The 15,888-nt window shown below is 57.0% G+C and overlaps 1 long non-coding RNA gene across 1 annotated transcript; it reads left to right on the forward strand.

Annotated features, from left to right (window-relative positions):
* Positions 1 to 12,231: 12,231 nt before the first annotated feature.
* On the forward strand, positions 12,232 to 13,968 carry LOC104912115. Its single transcript, XR_794407.3, has 2 exons — positions 12,232 to 13,315; positions 13,525 to 13,968. It is a non-coding gene; the product is annotated as an uncharacterized LOC104912115 (long non-coding RNA).
* Positions 13,969 to 15,888: the final 1,920 nt, after the last annotated feature.

The raw sequence follows: 15,888 nt of genomic DNA on the forward strand, positions 1-15,888 counted from the left end.
TGGGGTGGGGTGGGATGGGATGAATGGGACAGTGATGGGAATGGGATGAAGAGGGGATGGGCTAGAATGGGAATGGGATAGAGATGGGGATGAAATGGTGATGGGGATGGGATAGAGGAGGGATGGTGTTAGAATGGGATGGGATGCAGCAGGAATGGTGATGAGACCAGGTAGGATGAATGGGGATGGGATAGGAGTGAAGATGAGGATGGGCTGACAACAGGGAAGGGTCCTTCTCCTCCCACCCTGCCCTATCAGTGCCAGAAGCCTGACCCAACATGGGGGTATGCGGGGTCCCTGATAGAGAAAAGGGGCTCTGCAAGCCAGGAACCCAGCCATAGCCAAAGCAGTGCATGATGCAAGCCCTGAGTGCCCACAGTGAGCCTCCAAGGCAACCCGAGGGAATTCTGGGGGGCTACAAGCCACCCCAATGGCTGCTCCATGCAAAATCCTCTTCCGTGGTTTAAACCAGCAAGGGCAGAGGGAGGGCTGGCATTACAGACAAGTAGGGAAGGATGCTGAGCAAGGTCACGGCTTACAGCAGAAGGAGGAGAAAAGTGCAGGGAGACGTGATTGCCTGAACGCTGCCTGAGTTAATGGGCTCTATTTGGGGAGATAAGGGGCTGTGAGCTGTAAACCTGCCCAGGAAAGCCGACTTCCTCATTCCTGAGCAGAAAGAGAGATGCACGGAAAGGCAAATAACACCGGAGCAAATTGCTCGATGACAAACAGGGACCTGAGGTCCAGACGGTGCCCCAGGGGACACACAGGGCTCCGGTGCGGGCTCTGTGCAGACGCTTCCACCCCAGGGACCGTGGCGTAATGAATGAGCGATGCGAGTGCCAGGGATTAGCCAGGATTTAGGGGCCTGTGGGACCCGGCCAATTTGATTTAATTGATCATTAGAAGCAGCGTTAATCCCTGGGAAAATCAGTGTGGGAAAGGCAGGAGCCTGGGAGGACTTGGCTGAGGTGTGCAGGAGCGCAGGAGGCAGCTCCTTTCCTTCACCTTACTCCAGCCAGAGCCGCCCCAAAAGGCGCCCGACCCCCAAACCCCACTGCAGCGCATTGCGTGCTGCTGGGCTGGGTTACTCATTCTCCAGGAGGAGACCTTTGGACTGCACAAAGTGTGCAGAGAAGCGGGGCTGGCATCCTGCCCTCTGACACCACGGGTGCTCGTTTTGCAGCGGTGCATCAATGGGATGCAAGCAGAGTGGGTTCCATCCTGGGAAGCTCCCATCATTAGGAGTTCCTAATGATGCACGGGTATCACTCTGGAGTTCTCCTCATGAGCATCCCCAGAGCATCTCGGAGTGTCCCCAGAGCACCTCCACCCCATGCTGACCCCACACCAGCACACAGGACCCGCCGGCGCGCCGGCTGCCGGCTTCCTCCCAATTAACCCAATTAATCTCGCGGGGCTCCAGCCATGCAGCAGCTCTGCAGCCGCCGCCGCCTGGCTCTCCCTGCCCTCCCGTCCACCTGTGTTGTGTAACACGGGGATGAGAACAAGGCAGAGCCGTGCTGTGCCTGTGAAGCTGCCGCCCAGTGCCATCCCGCTGTGCCCAGCAGCTGTAGCAGCCGGTGGAGTGGCACATCAAAGTCCTCCCGGCTCAGCTACCCCAACCAGCAGCAGGGATTTGGCTGGGAGACCTGCAGGGATGGGGCTCAGCATCCTCCTGCTCTGTGCATCCCTGCTGCGGGTTGGCCATGCGGCATGGGCTGGTGACAGAGCGTGGCGTGACGTGGGGACGCGAGGGATGCGATGTCTGCGCCCTGTGCGCGAAGGATGGATGCAGAGCACAGACCTATGCTGATGGGATGATGCTCTGAGCTTCCCATGCATTGAGAACCCGTGAGCTCCAGCTCAGCTTCCCCGTGCCAAAGGGTCAGAGATGCTGAGGGCCAGTGTGGGGAGCAGAGTGGGCAGAGCTTTGGGGAAGTCGCTGACAGTTGTCTCTATGCTGGTTGTCATGGGACAGAAACCAGGATGTACAAAGAGCCTGAGTGACAAAACATGAAGCCACCAGCTTGGGAAGATGGGGTAATTACTGTGATCGTTGTGATGACAATAATTGTTGTTACCATAACAACAACAGCTACTGCTTGCTGGAACTGCACCAGGGCTGGCATCACTGCGACCAGCACAGCAGTTACACTCAGTGTCCCTCCAGGTGGGTGCTGTCCTGCAGGAGCTGCCCCCAGCCCTCAGCACCCCTCCAGCACCCCCTGCATGCTGTGTCACCACCCTGCATTGCTGCTTCCCGCTCCCCAGGCACTCCAAAACCAGAACGTTTTCTTTCTTCCCATTTCCACTTTTATTCATTTCTTTATTGGTGATGATTTATAAGCAAAGCCAACAGCCTGACTAACCCAAACTCTGAGCCTCCGGCTTGGGATGCCCCACAGCCCCCAGCAAGGACAGAAGAAGCCCTGCCATCAGTGCAGAAGAACACTTGTTTGTTCCCCTAACAGCACTCTGTGCCTCTCCAGGTGTTTGCAATGCAGATGACGTTTGCCACGTGCAATGCGCCGAGTCCTGCAGGGGGAATGTCGGAGTCTGCAGCTCTCCATGCCCTTCCAGGAAGGACTACGGATGCTCCGGGCCGTGCCGCTCACCCTGCTACCATGTTTGGGTGTTTTTGTGGCCAGCTGCTGACTCAGAGCCATTTGCAGGCGGTGTTTACCCGGCCGTGACGGAGGCAGTGCTGTGGCTGTGCCCATCCTGGCTGCAGGGCTGGTGCCGGTGACATTGAGGGACTGCCGTGCTCAGCTCCAAAGTGGGTCATCCGGGGGCTGCCTGGAGGCAGGATCTGCCCAGCGACCTATTTTTCCCATACCCATTCCCAATGGCATGCAGTCCCTGTGCCCGTGGCCATGTTCCCATCACGCCGCAGGCATCCCGCGTGCCTCCACAAGCTCGTGCCATCGGGGCTTTTTGAAAACTTCTCAACAAGTACAGTCAGCAGGAAAAGCATCCCAAGCCTGCAGGGAGCCCAAGGCAGTGGGACCCACCTGGGGCCCTGCGCATGGCATGTTTTAGCTGAGAAGATCCCCAAAATGGGCTGCTCCTCCTCATCGTCCCCTCCCCGAGCAATGGGAAGCAACTCGCCCTCCATCCTGCCCACACCCGGTGTTCCCCTTCCCACACCCATATGCCTCATAGCCCGAAATAGCTGGAAAAGGCCAAAAATAACCCACTCCGTGCCTTGGGGAAGGCGGAGGAGGACGTGTAAGCGTAGGGAAGGACTGTCCCCAAGCACATCCCTCAAATCCATCCCTTGTGGGTGCAGTCAGAGCACGGCTGCCTCCTCCTGCTGACACACACAGCCTCCCCGCAATGTTTGGGGCTGTTTGCTGCCCGCTGCCCGGCTACCAGCTGCTGAATCACCGTGCATCCTCCCCACGGGCAGGAAACCCGCTGTCAGCTCTGCCACGGGCACCCCACAACTCAGAGCTCTTTTTGGGATTGGGGAGATGGCGACCTCTCAGCCTCCCCAGTCCCAACACCAAGCCCACCAACACCAGCCCTCCTTCCCTAGGAGGAAGGAGCCACGCTGTGCTCCCCCCATTGCCGCTATGGGGCAGCCCCACAGCCCCGCTCTGCCCCCCAGCCTGCAGCATCTGGAAGGGATCAGTGCTGTGGATGAGGGGAGGGCTATAAATAGTGGCCGGTTCCCAAATCTCTGATTAAAAACAACAACAACAAATCAAAAGCGGAGCACAAAGTGCTGGCTCCTCTGCCCGCCGTATTTATGTACTTAGAGCCTTTGTATTTTCCCCCGTTCCTCACTTGTTTTCAATCTCTCCTCCGCACTGTGATGTTCCAGAGCTGTTTTCTTGCCCGCTGGGCAGGATCCCAGGGACGCATTTCTTGGAAGGCTGCAGTTCCATTGGTTTGTCTGAAAATGAGCAGCAACAGCAAAACCCCAGGACCTTTTTTCTGCTGGTTCAGCCCAAGGAGGAGCTCATCTCACAGCTGTGGGGCCAGAGGAGACCCCATCTCCCACCAAAGCACTGAAACAAGGGGGAGAGGCTTGGGGTCAGGGTGAGGGTTAGGGGTTGTGTGGATGTGTTGATTGCCACTGGGGCTGTTTTGGTGGAAGGGCTGAGGTTTGGCAGCACAGCCTTTGTTTGGGAAATAACCTCGTAAATCTGCTTAACGCGGGCACTGAATCACTCCTGCTCCTCTGCCTTTGAGCTGAGCCATCCCTGCCCTGAGAAGGTGCTAAAAAATAACGAGCAGTGCCCCTCGAGCAACCCAATGAGGTGACACGTGGAGCGGCTTTGCCAGGGGATTCAGGAGCAAAGGATGGCACTGACAAAGCCGGAGGATGCAATGAGGCCAAGGGATGGGGAGAGGGCAGATTTAGGTTAAACATAAGGAGAAAATGACCTAAGGAGAAATGGTGAGGTTGGGATGCTCCCTCTGTGACACCGTGGTGACCCTCAGCGCCCTTCTGCAGGGCTGCAGGGTGACCCAAACATCACAGCTCCACGGCTGCAGCCCTTGGTGCCCCCCAGCACAAGGCTCAGGTCTTCCTTGAAGGCTTTGGCTGCGCGGTGACCACTCAGCAATCTCAGTTTTCCTTTTAGAGACAACACAGAAACTGTGATTTCCTGCGTTCCCAAGCAGGGTGGGGGGAAAAAGAAAAACTTGGAAACTTTTCTAAATATATGCTCAGAGCATCCGCAAAGGAAACATCACTGGAAAACGCTTGGCTCGAACGAACCAAAAGCAAAATCCCATGGTGACCTATGGGGTTGCTCGCTGGGGACCACGCGGGGTGCCCCCACAGCACGTCCCAACCCCATCATCCCAAGGAGAAACTGGGTGAGCTGCAGTGCTGCTGGCACAGCACAGAGTGGGGCCGGGCTGAGCTCAAGGTCGAGGGCTGTAAATTCCTGGTTATTTTTAGCTGTGGGTGAGCAGCTGGCGGAAAACGAGAGGAAGAACAGCTGGGATGCAGAGAGGGAGCAGGGCTGCATCCCGGTGATGGGTTGGATAAATAAGGGTGCAACCTGCAGGGGTGGAAGGGATGGGTGCTGGGGGTGGAGGGGTGGTCCATAAAGCTGCAGGAGGATGCAGCCCTGAGAGGATGTTGCAGTGGGGTGGGAGCACCATCGGTCAGCATCCCGTGGGAATGGTGTCCATTCCTCACTCCCAGAGCATCACGGCTGCAGCAGGATGTGCCTCTGAGCGTCACGGCCACGTCACTGGATGGGGACAGCGGTGTTCATTCTCTCGTGCTAAAAGTGGGGTAAGGACAAGCAGGGCACGAGCACCTCCAAAGCAGAGAGGTCTCTGTGAAGCAGCCACCACTGAGCAGCATCTCCACGTCCCAGCTGTGGGCACAGCACCCCAACCCCCCAGCTCAGGTCTGTGTGCAGATCCCGATGCTGGCAGCAGCCCTGGGGCTGGGGTGAGGCTGGGAGGTGGCATGGGGGTCCTCCATGGTGCCACCCAGCAGATGTCACTGCTGTGTCCTTCGCAGTCATCCCGTCAGCAAGCAGGTCCATCACCAGCACGGAACCTTCCCTGCAGAAGACTGAAAACAGCATTGGCAGCTGCTAGGCCTGCATTCATGAGAACTCCTATGGGACCTCTATCTGGCTGAACCCAACATCAGCCCCATGCGGCCCCATGGTGGGGGGCAGCTCTCGCCCATCCCCATCCCCTGAGACCCAACTCACAGCCCATGGGCCAAGGCAGGGTGCTGGCAGAGGTTGGTGCACGAGGCACATCCAGCCCCACGCCAGAGCTGGTGGATACCCAATCCCATTCCCAATGAGTCACCAGCATACAGCTGCTGCCCTGCTCTTTCCCAACCGGGTGCAGCGGGAGGAAGCAACATGTCAGCAAGGTTGCTGTTTGCAAACAGCACAGCGTGCACCCAGGGCTGTGCACGACAGCATGGCTATACTTAGCTGTCTGCAATGCCCTGCACAGCCCGATCCCTCTGACCCTCTGGTGCACGACTTGCTGCTACCCAAGGGAAGAGTGCATGGAGGGATGGGGCTGCCAGGTCCCCAGAATTGCACTGGCTGCATCCAGAGGCAGTTGAGCATCCTTGGCACTGCACAGCTGGCTCCTGGGCACGGCGTGCAGGATGTGCATGCCTGCCAGCAGCCGGCGTTGGTGTTGGAAACCTCTTGTTTTCAATCTTGTGTGAGCAGGGAACCCAGCCCTGCTCCGGGACATGGTGAAATTACAGCCATGCGGAAACAATTAGCAAGGGGGGAATAAGGAAGAAGCTTTGTTTGGTTGGCACATAGAAGAAAACAGAGCCCACGAGGCAGGCCAGCTATCTCTGCGCTGGGAGAAAATAACCCTTGTGTGCAAGAAGAGCACGGAGATGGGGCTCACAGCAAGAGGGCTGAGGTTGTGGGGTTTGTTCAGGGATGGAGGGGACAGAATGGACACTGCAGTGGGAGGTCTTTGCCCTCTGCTCATTCCTACGGAGGAGAACTCTTGGTTAGCAGTGCCCCTGCAGCTCCCTGCTCTTCGTTTGGGACAGGAGCACCCGGGACAGGGGCTTTGCAATGTGGGCTGTGCCTCTCTCACTGGGAAAGTCTGATGCAATTTGCTCTGCTGGCAACTTGCACTCAGTCTTTCATCAGCAGCCCTCCGGGAGGGGAGTCCCATGGAGCAAATACCTGGGATGTGCTGGGGAACAGCTAATCCAGGTTTGCCCTGCCCGGCAGCGCAGGAGGAGCAGTGCAGTGAGATGGGGCTCAGGGTGCTGACACCCCCACCTGGTACAAAGCCAGCTCTAAAGCCCAGGAATCTGCAGCACAGGGCAGAAAATCCCACTCTGGAGGGCACAGAGACCACCTAATGCACCTCAGGGTATGGCACAAAGCCTCACCTCCTACCTGTGGTGTACCCATGCCTGAATCATGGCAGCCCCATGGCCAAAATGACTGGAGCAACCTCCCACCCCAGCCAGGACCGTTCTGTGTCCCATTCAGCTCACTCAGGTGGCTGTTTCCATTCCCTGTCCCCTCCCTTGCCAAGTGCGGATGGCTTTTGGGTAGGAAATGATGATTCCTTCCTTAGTTCCAAGTCTGAACGTTGTTTTCTTTGCGTGTCTTCTGGTTTTGTTTCTCTTTTTGTGGAAAATTCCCAGCACTCGCCTGTCCTGGAAGCCCAGCAGGGAAGTGAAAGCAAACACTGTTATTGGATGGGGCTGGAGGAGCTGGGAATGGAGCTGACCCTGAGCACATGCCATGTCCTACCGCCAGCCCTTGGCTGAGCCTTTTGCAACAACTGGGCGTCTGCGTGCCATCTCTTAGCTTTCCCTTCCCAGCTCACTATTTTTTAATTAGCTGCAGAAATCCCAGCCCAAACTACGGTTACCTCAGCCTGAACCAGCACAAGTGTTCAATGGAACATCCAGTATCCAGGATCCCTGTCCTACATAGATCCTTATCCTGCACGGATCCCCCGCCCTGCATGTATCTCCATCCTACATAGATCCCAATCCCGCATGAACCCCCTGTCCTTCATGGCTCCCCTTCCTTCATGCATCCTTACGGATCCATGGGTTGACAGATGGACCCAGATGATCTTAGTGGTCTTTCCCAACCTTAACGATTCTATCCTACATGGATCCCCCATCCTACAAGAAAGTCTTGCAGGAGCTGGGATAGGCACAGTCCCGCGCAGGAGGAGCATTGGGGTGAGGATCTCTGCCCCATGGGGAGACATCCCTCACCTCCTCATGGCCCCAGGGCTGCAGCTGCAGCAGGGCCGTGCCCAGGAGCTCCGTCCGGCTCCCACCCGATAATTATAGCTCAGCTGTTTATATACCCAGTGTGCTGGTGCAGGAAGGAAGACGGCGGGGCCACGTAACCCGGCTCCCCACCCCTTCCCCACTTCCCCCTCCCACCCGTGCCCCTGCGTGTGAATTCAGCCCTTGTGACGCTGCGGCACAGCCGGGGGTTTCAGGGCCCAGTTTCTCCTTTCCTGTAAGGGATAACTGTGAGATGTCTGGGATGTCCCCATGCTGCACCTTTCGCAGAGGGACAGGGGCTGACATAGCACCTTCTGAGTGCTTGGCTTGTTTCGGGGTACAGAGGAGCATCCCACCCCCATGCACTGCTCAGCCACAAGCTGCTTCCCCATGGGCATCCCCATGGGCATCCATTTTGCGTCCCGCAGGGAGGCAAAACCAAAGGCCACGTCCCAGTGCCACCGAAGCACCCGGGATCAATCCCTATCTCCATCCCATTCCCTCCGTTCTCCCTCAGCAATCCCATCTCACGTGCCACGGGTCCAATGGCACGCAGCAATCTCACATGGCACGCTTGGCTGTAGGAACGAGAACGGGAGCAGGGAACGGGGATGGGGACAGAGATGGGATGGGTTGTGCCTCTCCCTCGCTGCAGGCCAGCTGCAGCCCAGCCAGCGCTTTCTGGTTTTGTTTGTGCTGTTAGATAACTTCGAAAGCAGAAGCTGGAAGGGCTGACGGCTGAACAGTTTGTTCTTTCTGGTTTGTGCGCGCCGCTGCCTGCAAACCGCAACGCCTGAGCGCCGCGATGCTGCAACCACAGCCCTGTGGTGTGAGCCAGTGCACGGCCCGTGCCCCACAGCGATCCCTGCCCAAAGCATCCCGCTGCTGGGGGATCCACCAGGATGCAGGCACAGGATGCTGGGACCCCTCTCCCAGAGGATGAGATCCGACCAGGGATGGAATAACCCCGTGCTGGGACGTGTTTGCAGGGGGGATGTGGGAGATGAAGGGCAGGGGCTCACTGTCACCAGCACAGGGTGTCCTGGGAGCTGCAGGAGGCAGAGGCAGGAGAAAAGCTGCAGGCTCCGTGCTTGCACTCTGCCTGGGACGAGGGCATGCTCAGACTCCAGCTCTGCTTGTGCATCTTCTCACCCAGCAGTGCCCTCCATCCCTTCTGCTCCAGCTGCTAACAGCAGCGCCTTGGGAGCCCTAGGTAAGAAGACCGGAGGAACTGGGGAAAACAAAACAAAACAAACCGCACATAGGATTTCAAAGCAGGGAGGTGTCTTCAGAAAGGTTTCCCAACCTCGAGTGCCCTTTGGCTCCCAGCTGTGGGGTCGCAGGGTTGTGGCCGTCCTTGCACAGGGATAAGGAGCGCAGCCCAAGGCGCTGATTCACCGCCAAGCATGGCTGTGCTCGCAGGGAGGAGCGAGGCAGTGGCATGCAGGGTGAGATAAGGCAGGGTGCTGCAGCACGGCTCACTGCAAGCCCTGTCCTCTGCTCCAGACCCGCGGGTGCATTTAAGGGCAGGCACAGGAGAGGCTGCATGGATGTGCTGCTCCCAGCCGCCTCCCGCACAGCAGGACGGAGGGCTCGGGTACCCAGGGGACTGCAGTTCTCACAGGCACGCTGTGAGCAGGCGGCTGGGAACAGGGGGATGGCTCCCTGTGAGCAATGTTATTTTTAACTCCCAGTTCCTCTCTCGGTTTTGCTGGTTGCCAAGCCTATAGGTTTTTTGTCCCCGCTGTTTCGAGGCTGTGCCGGGCCTTTTCCCCATGGCTCAAAGGGATGCAGCACATGTGGCCAGAGGGAGAGGAGGGCTGCACAGGACGGGTGGTGCTGGGAAGGCTCCCCAAAGCAAACAGAGAGAAGCACGTGCTCTATAGCATCAGCTGCATGCCCACATCCCCCCCAAGCATGCCAGCAACACGAGATCCCACACGTGGTGTGACAGCACATCCTGCACCCCTTGCCATGGGGAAGTGCTCTGCCGGGGAAAGGAACGCCCTGAGACTGGGGTCCTGCAGCCCCAAAAATGTCCAGGCATTGCTCTGCAGAGATGCATGGAGCCCTGGGACACGCCTCTCTGCACAGATCCCAAAGCTCTGAAAGATCCAGAAGCTGCTGTGGGACAGACGCCCACCGGGACCTCGGCCAGCTCGAACCTTCCAGACTGTCACGCCGAGCCCTGTCCCACAGCACTGCAAGGACTTGGCTTGCACAAGCATCAACCTTTCCCCCTCCCGGGTCACGAGACACAAACAGCCCCAATTGGAAGCTGTTTTTTCCTCTTTTTTTTTTTGCTTTATCAGGATCTTGCTGAGATAGACGGTGTTCTTGGTGAGTGGGTCATGTTTGCACAGCGGTTTGTAAACGCAATTCCTTATGTAAGAGCACAGGGTTGCTCCAGGGACTTGCCTGGGCAGCACGCATGTGCACTGCCATCTGCAATACGAGCGCCGCGTGCATCCAGAGAGCGTCAGCTCCCATCTCTCAAGGTGCACTGAATGAGCGTGAGGATTCACAGCCTCTGCTCAGGGTGTGAAGGGCTGCACGCTCGCCGTCCCCGCTGCCAAGAGCCTGGGCTTGCTCCAATAACCCAGCTCCTGAAGGTCGCTGGCTCAAGGCTGGGCTTGTGTCCCGGCTGCCTGTTTTTATTATTGACTGTCCTTATCGTCGTGTGGTGAGAACAGCCCGTCCCAAGCACGCCTGCTGTCTCTTCCGCTGCCTTTTGCCCAAGCTCTGCTTCTCCCCAGCACCCTGCCTTGTGCCGGTGACCAGCCTGGCGTCATCGAATGTCACTGCACTGTCGCTGCACTGTCACCAGTGCTGGAGCCCTGGGGGAAACCTGTGCGTCAGGAATTGCTGATCTGGCTTTGGGGGATTGACAGGGAATGGGCAAAGGGACTGCAGGGTGGCAAAGGCTCTCTGCAAGGAAGGGGCAAGGCCAGGGAGGAGTGGAAGGGAGGAAGAAAGGGAGGTAAGAGAGAGAGAAACAGGTGGAGAAGAGAAAGAGAAAGAGAAACAGAAAGAATAACTGAAAGAGATGGAGAGAGTGAAACCAAGAGGGAAAGTGGGAAGGGAAGGGAAGGGAAGGGAAGGGAAGGGAAGGGAAGTGTCCTTTAACTCCCTGCCCAACTTCTGCAACAAACCAAGTGCTGATGGAGCCCCTCAGCAAACCTGAGAGCTGGACATCAGGGCCTGAAATGATTCCTCAAAAGAATGGTTGGGATCTCTGCCCTTCAGGCTCCTTTAAACAAGCAGGAATATCCCAGTGGGCCCCATGCCACTCCATGTTTTGGGAGCACAAGGCACCATCTACATGAGCATCCCCATGCCAGTGGCTTTCCCATGCAGACCTGAGGAGGAAGGCTCTCAGAAAGGACCGTCTTGTGCACCATGTGGTGTGAATGCAAAGAGGAACACCGAAGAGATCTCCATGCCAAGGACAAAGCAAGTCCTGGGAACATGGAGTACACCCTGAGGACAAGGTCCTTATTCTTGGAAAGCAATAACATCTTTGGAAAGGGAAAGCTAAGGACACAACGTCTCCATGGGGATGGCTGGATTGCCTTGAGCTTAGTGGCAACCCATCCCAGCCCTACTGCTGTGCCACCCCCTGCCTTGACTAGTGCCAGGACAGGGTTGTACAGCAGGACTGATAGGGTCAGACAGAGGCAGCTGGGACACCAACAGACAAGTCTTCACCTCACTGGGTCAATACCCGGCCGGGCGAGACGTACTGTGCCGAGAGTGGAAAATTCCTGTTGCCTCGCCGGGCACTCCCTGCAGCCCAGCACACAGCTGCGTCCCACAGGACTTGGCATGCCCTGCAGTGTTTATCAACACCGTTGCGCAAGGGCCGTGGCACGCAGCTTGGCAGGGCCATGGGGCTGCTTGGGCAACCAGCTCTGCCGAAAGCCAGCACTCTTGGGAAAGTCCCCCAGCCTGCACGGGCCGCCAGGCACACCTGCGTGTCCAATGGCACGATGTCACCAACACGAAGGCCATTGGCACCTGGTGGCCACCGGGTTTTTTTTTTTTGGCATCCCAAATTCAAGGCAGCGAGCCCTGAGGTTTGCTGCAGATCTCTTCTTCTCCCTTGCAAACACGCTGGGCTGGTCTCTCTTACAAGGCACACAAAGATCACCAGTTGAGCACTGGTCCCACTGGTTTGTTGCAGCCTCGCTGTGCTATTGAGATGCTCCATCTCACGTGACCCTCAAAAACATAAGACAGAGTCATTCCTTGAGGCACTGTTCAACTGTGGGATCCACAGCACAGACCCCAGCTCATGTGCCCGTGGATGCACCCATCTAAGACCTATCCTCATCACACATCGGTGTCCTGAGGTCCCCACCAGCTTCTCAACACCTTTCCATGGCTCTGGATTCATCCGCAGGGCTGTATGAGACCTCATAGTGCAACCACATTGCCCAAGGCATGCAGCTCCCTTCTCTGTGGGGAGCATGGACACGGCAGCAGCACATCGGGATGATGTGCCAGGAGGCTGCTGAGGAGGAACAATGCCAGGAATGCTGTTCCGCACTGCCAGAGACATGCTGGAGCCCAGGTACCAGCTGTTTTTGGAACCCCCAGATGCACCCCAAAGCCCTGCTAAAGTGGAAAGGGTTGGAAGGTTTGTGGGGTGGGTGCCAAAGCCTAGCCCCCCGTAGCCCCTCAGAGAGGCCAGCAGTAACCCTGGGGCATCAAGGGCTTGCAGCAGGTTGAGGGCATAGAGACCAAGGTAGGGGCTGCCCACCATGGGGACGCATCCAGCAGAAGAATCCTAAATTTAGGGTCCCCCTGACCCTTCCTCGGGCCCGCCGGCAGCTGGAGGCGCAGCGCAGAGCAGGCTTTGCGTGAGCCAGCCAAGATGTTCATCGGAGCAGAGGCATGCATAAACATTTTGCTTAATAAAGGACTCTGGGTGAACACAGTGTACTCTGGCTCCGTGCAGTGGGAACAGCTGTGGCCCTGCGGGGCCAGCGCAGGGATGTCGAGGCGCGGTGGCAGAGCGACCTCGTATGGCAACAGCACCGTCAGCGGGCACCCCAAGCCACGGGACACCCCAAAGCATCCCAACCCTGCACCCATCCGGCACCTCAGCCCGATTTTGGGATGCACATCGGGATGCTCTGTCTGAGAGCTGCTAGCAGAGCTTGAGCCAAGGATGTGGCACATAAAGCAAATCTCGCTTTCCATCACTTGTGGCTTGCTGCAAATCTGATTTCCAAGAACGAAAGCAGCCCGGTGCACACTGCTTTTCTGAGAACGCAGCCCCTCCTTGGGGTGATGGGCTGAATCCAGCCTGTGCTCCCTCAGATGGGGTCTTCGGGGGAAAAAGTTCCACTCTGTAGCTCTGGATACGCGCTCAGCTCGGGTGCGGGGATCTGGAGCAATTCCAGGGGATTCCTCCCTGCACTCGATGTGCTGCACCGCGGTTATTCAACGGGCACGGAGCACAGCAGGCAGCCCGGCTCCTGGCGAGCAAACAAGGAGACATGACAGAAATGCAGGGCACAGCATCGCTCAGCGGCGGTAAGGCTCACAGCAGGCACGAAGGGACCCGCGAACTCGGTGGGTTTGTATTTATTTTAATGGGAAATAAAGTGTCCGAGGTGCCGTGTTTCAGCCCCTTCTCTCTTCCCCCACCTCTGCACTGTTCTATATAAAGTGTTTCTCCTCATTTTATGGATAAATATTAAGCGACTCACTTTGCAAAAGGAAGAATGACTCTGCTGGACTTCTTTCAATTTCCTGAAAGCTTTTTTCTTTTTCTGCACCAGGGAACAGACCAGCACAGCTCGGGGGAGGCAAACAGGACACGGTGCCATCCACCAGCACACGCCTCTCTGCTTCCCACCATCCACCCCACAGCTCCTTGGCCAATCGGCGTTACCACACCATACACACAACGAGCAGAACCACTCCACCTTTCCACACGTTCTTGCTAATCTCTCGTGTTGATTTAAGCCGTTGCTAATAACAAAACGTCTGGGGATAATGACAGGCAGAAGTACCAGGGAAGTCAGAACCTGAATCACGCTTTTCTTCCACCTCGCTGGGTGACACATAGGGATGTGTGAGCTCCACTGTATGTTCCCAAGTTCCTTGCTCTTTGCTGCTTGATTTTTAATCAGACTGCAATTAACCAGCTTCTCAGCGTGCGTATGGGGCATCAAGTGCCTGTTGGGTTAATTTTAGTCATTGAAATACAGTCTTCATTTTGATCTGAGACCTCCTGGTACGTTATTCCTAGAGCATCTTCTATCTCACTCCTCTGTTTTTCATGGAAACGGAGCTCTGCTGGAATGCCATGAATTATGGTAGCTGCTCTTTTGGCTTAGCTCCCAGAAAGCTCAGAAGCAGCTCGAGCTGCCACCCGGGGCAGCGCTGGCACACAGTGTGATTGGTGCCAAGTGCACTGGTGTGCATTGCACAGCTGCTCTGATGAAGACAAAGATGAAGGGAGACACATTCCACAGCGAAGGATGCTGCCTGGGGGAGGTCTCTGCTGTGGTGGCAAAGGGAGCAGAGATCTCAAGAAGAAGTAAGTTTGCTCATACCTCTCTCTGCCAACACTTGGGCAGGATTGGAGGGGGAAACAAGGGCAAACCTGCAATAAAAAAAATGCCAAGAGCAGCACTGGGCTGTGGATGCTCTGTCTGTGCCTCCTTCCACAGGACAGACCTCACTGTTCTGGCTTGGGCAGAAGCCTGGGGGCCACTTGCCTTACCCAGGTGCTCAGCTCTCGGGAGTTCTCCCCACTGCTAGCTTCTGCTGTGGCAACACGAAGGCTGCCAGGAGATTGCACAACCCAAGTTTTAACATGCCCTGGCTCACCGTTTCCTCCAAGCAGGTAACTCTGGTGCTGCACGTGATGCAGGTAGGAGAACACCTTCCTAACCCTGCCCTGTTGTAATCTGAGGGTGTGTGGGCGCGTCGATACTGCAGGGGAAAGTGCAAAGGCCACCTGAGGGCTGAGATAAGGCACCTACACAGCGATCCCAGCCACGGCAGGCAACAGCCAGCAGTCATCACCCTGCTTCGTGCTGCTGGGGCGGCGCTGGGAAAGGGAGAAAAAAGGGTCAAAAAGAGAGAGTGGCTTAATGAAATCAGCAGGGGACAGGTATTCCCCTGCTCTGGGAGGGACTGCTTTGCTTTTTCGCAGGAAAAGCAATCTGTTTGATAACAGCTGGTCAAAAATATCTCTGTGTTATTATTATGGCTTTGTTTTCTCGCTCAGCTCTGATGGGACAGAGGTCACCCAGCATCCCCACTGGCAGTGCGTGCTGTGGGCTGGTGCTGTAAACACCGACATAACAGCCATAAAAGGTTTTCCTCTGAAGGGTTTATCACCAAGGGCGGGTGGGGAGAAGGAGCTGCAATATCACAGAGTGACAGAATAGCCCGGGTTGGAAGAGACCTCAAGGATCACGAAGCTCCAACCCCTCTGACACACGCAGGGCCACCAACCTCCCCATCTCACAGCAGCCCAGGCTGCCCAGGGCCCCATCCAACCTGGCTTTGAACACCTCCAGGGATGGACGGGGATCCACAGCCTCTCTGGGCAGCTGTTCCAGCACCTCACCACTCTCGTAGCAAACAACTTCCCCTGACATCCAACCTCAATCTGCCCTCCCTCAACTTCAAACCATTCCCCTTGTCCTGCTGTTATCTCCCCTTTCCAAGAGTTGATTCGCTTCCCTTTAGGTACTGAAAGGCTGCAATGAGGTCACCCACAGCCTTCTTTTCTCCATGCAGCAGGGGTGCTGCTTAAACACTCTGCTTTAGACACCACGGTTTGCGCTGTTTTGTTTTGTTTTGTTTGCTAACTCCCAGCACCCAGGAGCTGAAAAACCCCTGCTTTGCTCAGGGGGCGGTGAGGCCTCGCCCGCTGCCCTGAGCTGCGGGTGCCCCAGGCCACGAGTGGGCCCTGAGCCGTTGGGGGGCACCGGCTTAAGGCTGTGGATGGACATGAAGGCGATCCATTCCGCCATGTTACCACCAACATCGGTCACCAAGACGACGCCCCCCCCCAACATGGCGTCGGCGCCGCGCCTCGTGACGTCACTTCCGCCGGCATCCAGGCTCCGCCCCCTGCCGCGCGGGGGGCGCGTCCGAGTAGCGATGGCGTTGTCGCGCGTAGA

This window comes from Meleagris gallopavo, chromosome 9 (genome assembly GCF_000146605.3).
Source record: "Meleagris gallopavo isolate NT-WF06-2002-E0010 breed Aviagen turkey brand Nicholas breeding stock chromosome 9, Turkey_5.1, whole genome shotgun sequence".
NCBI lineage: Eukaryota > Metazoa > Chordata > Aves > Galliformes > Phasianidae > Meleagris > Meleagris gallopavo.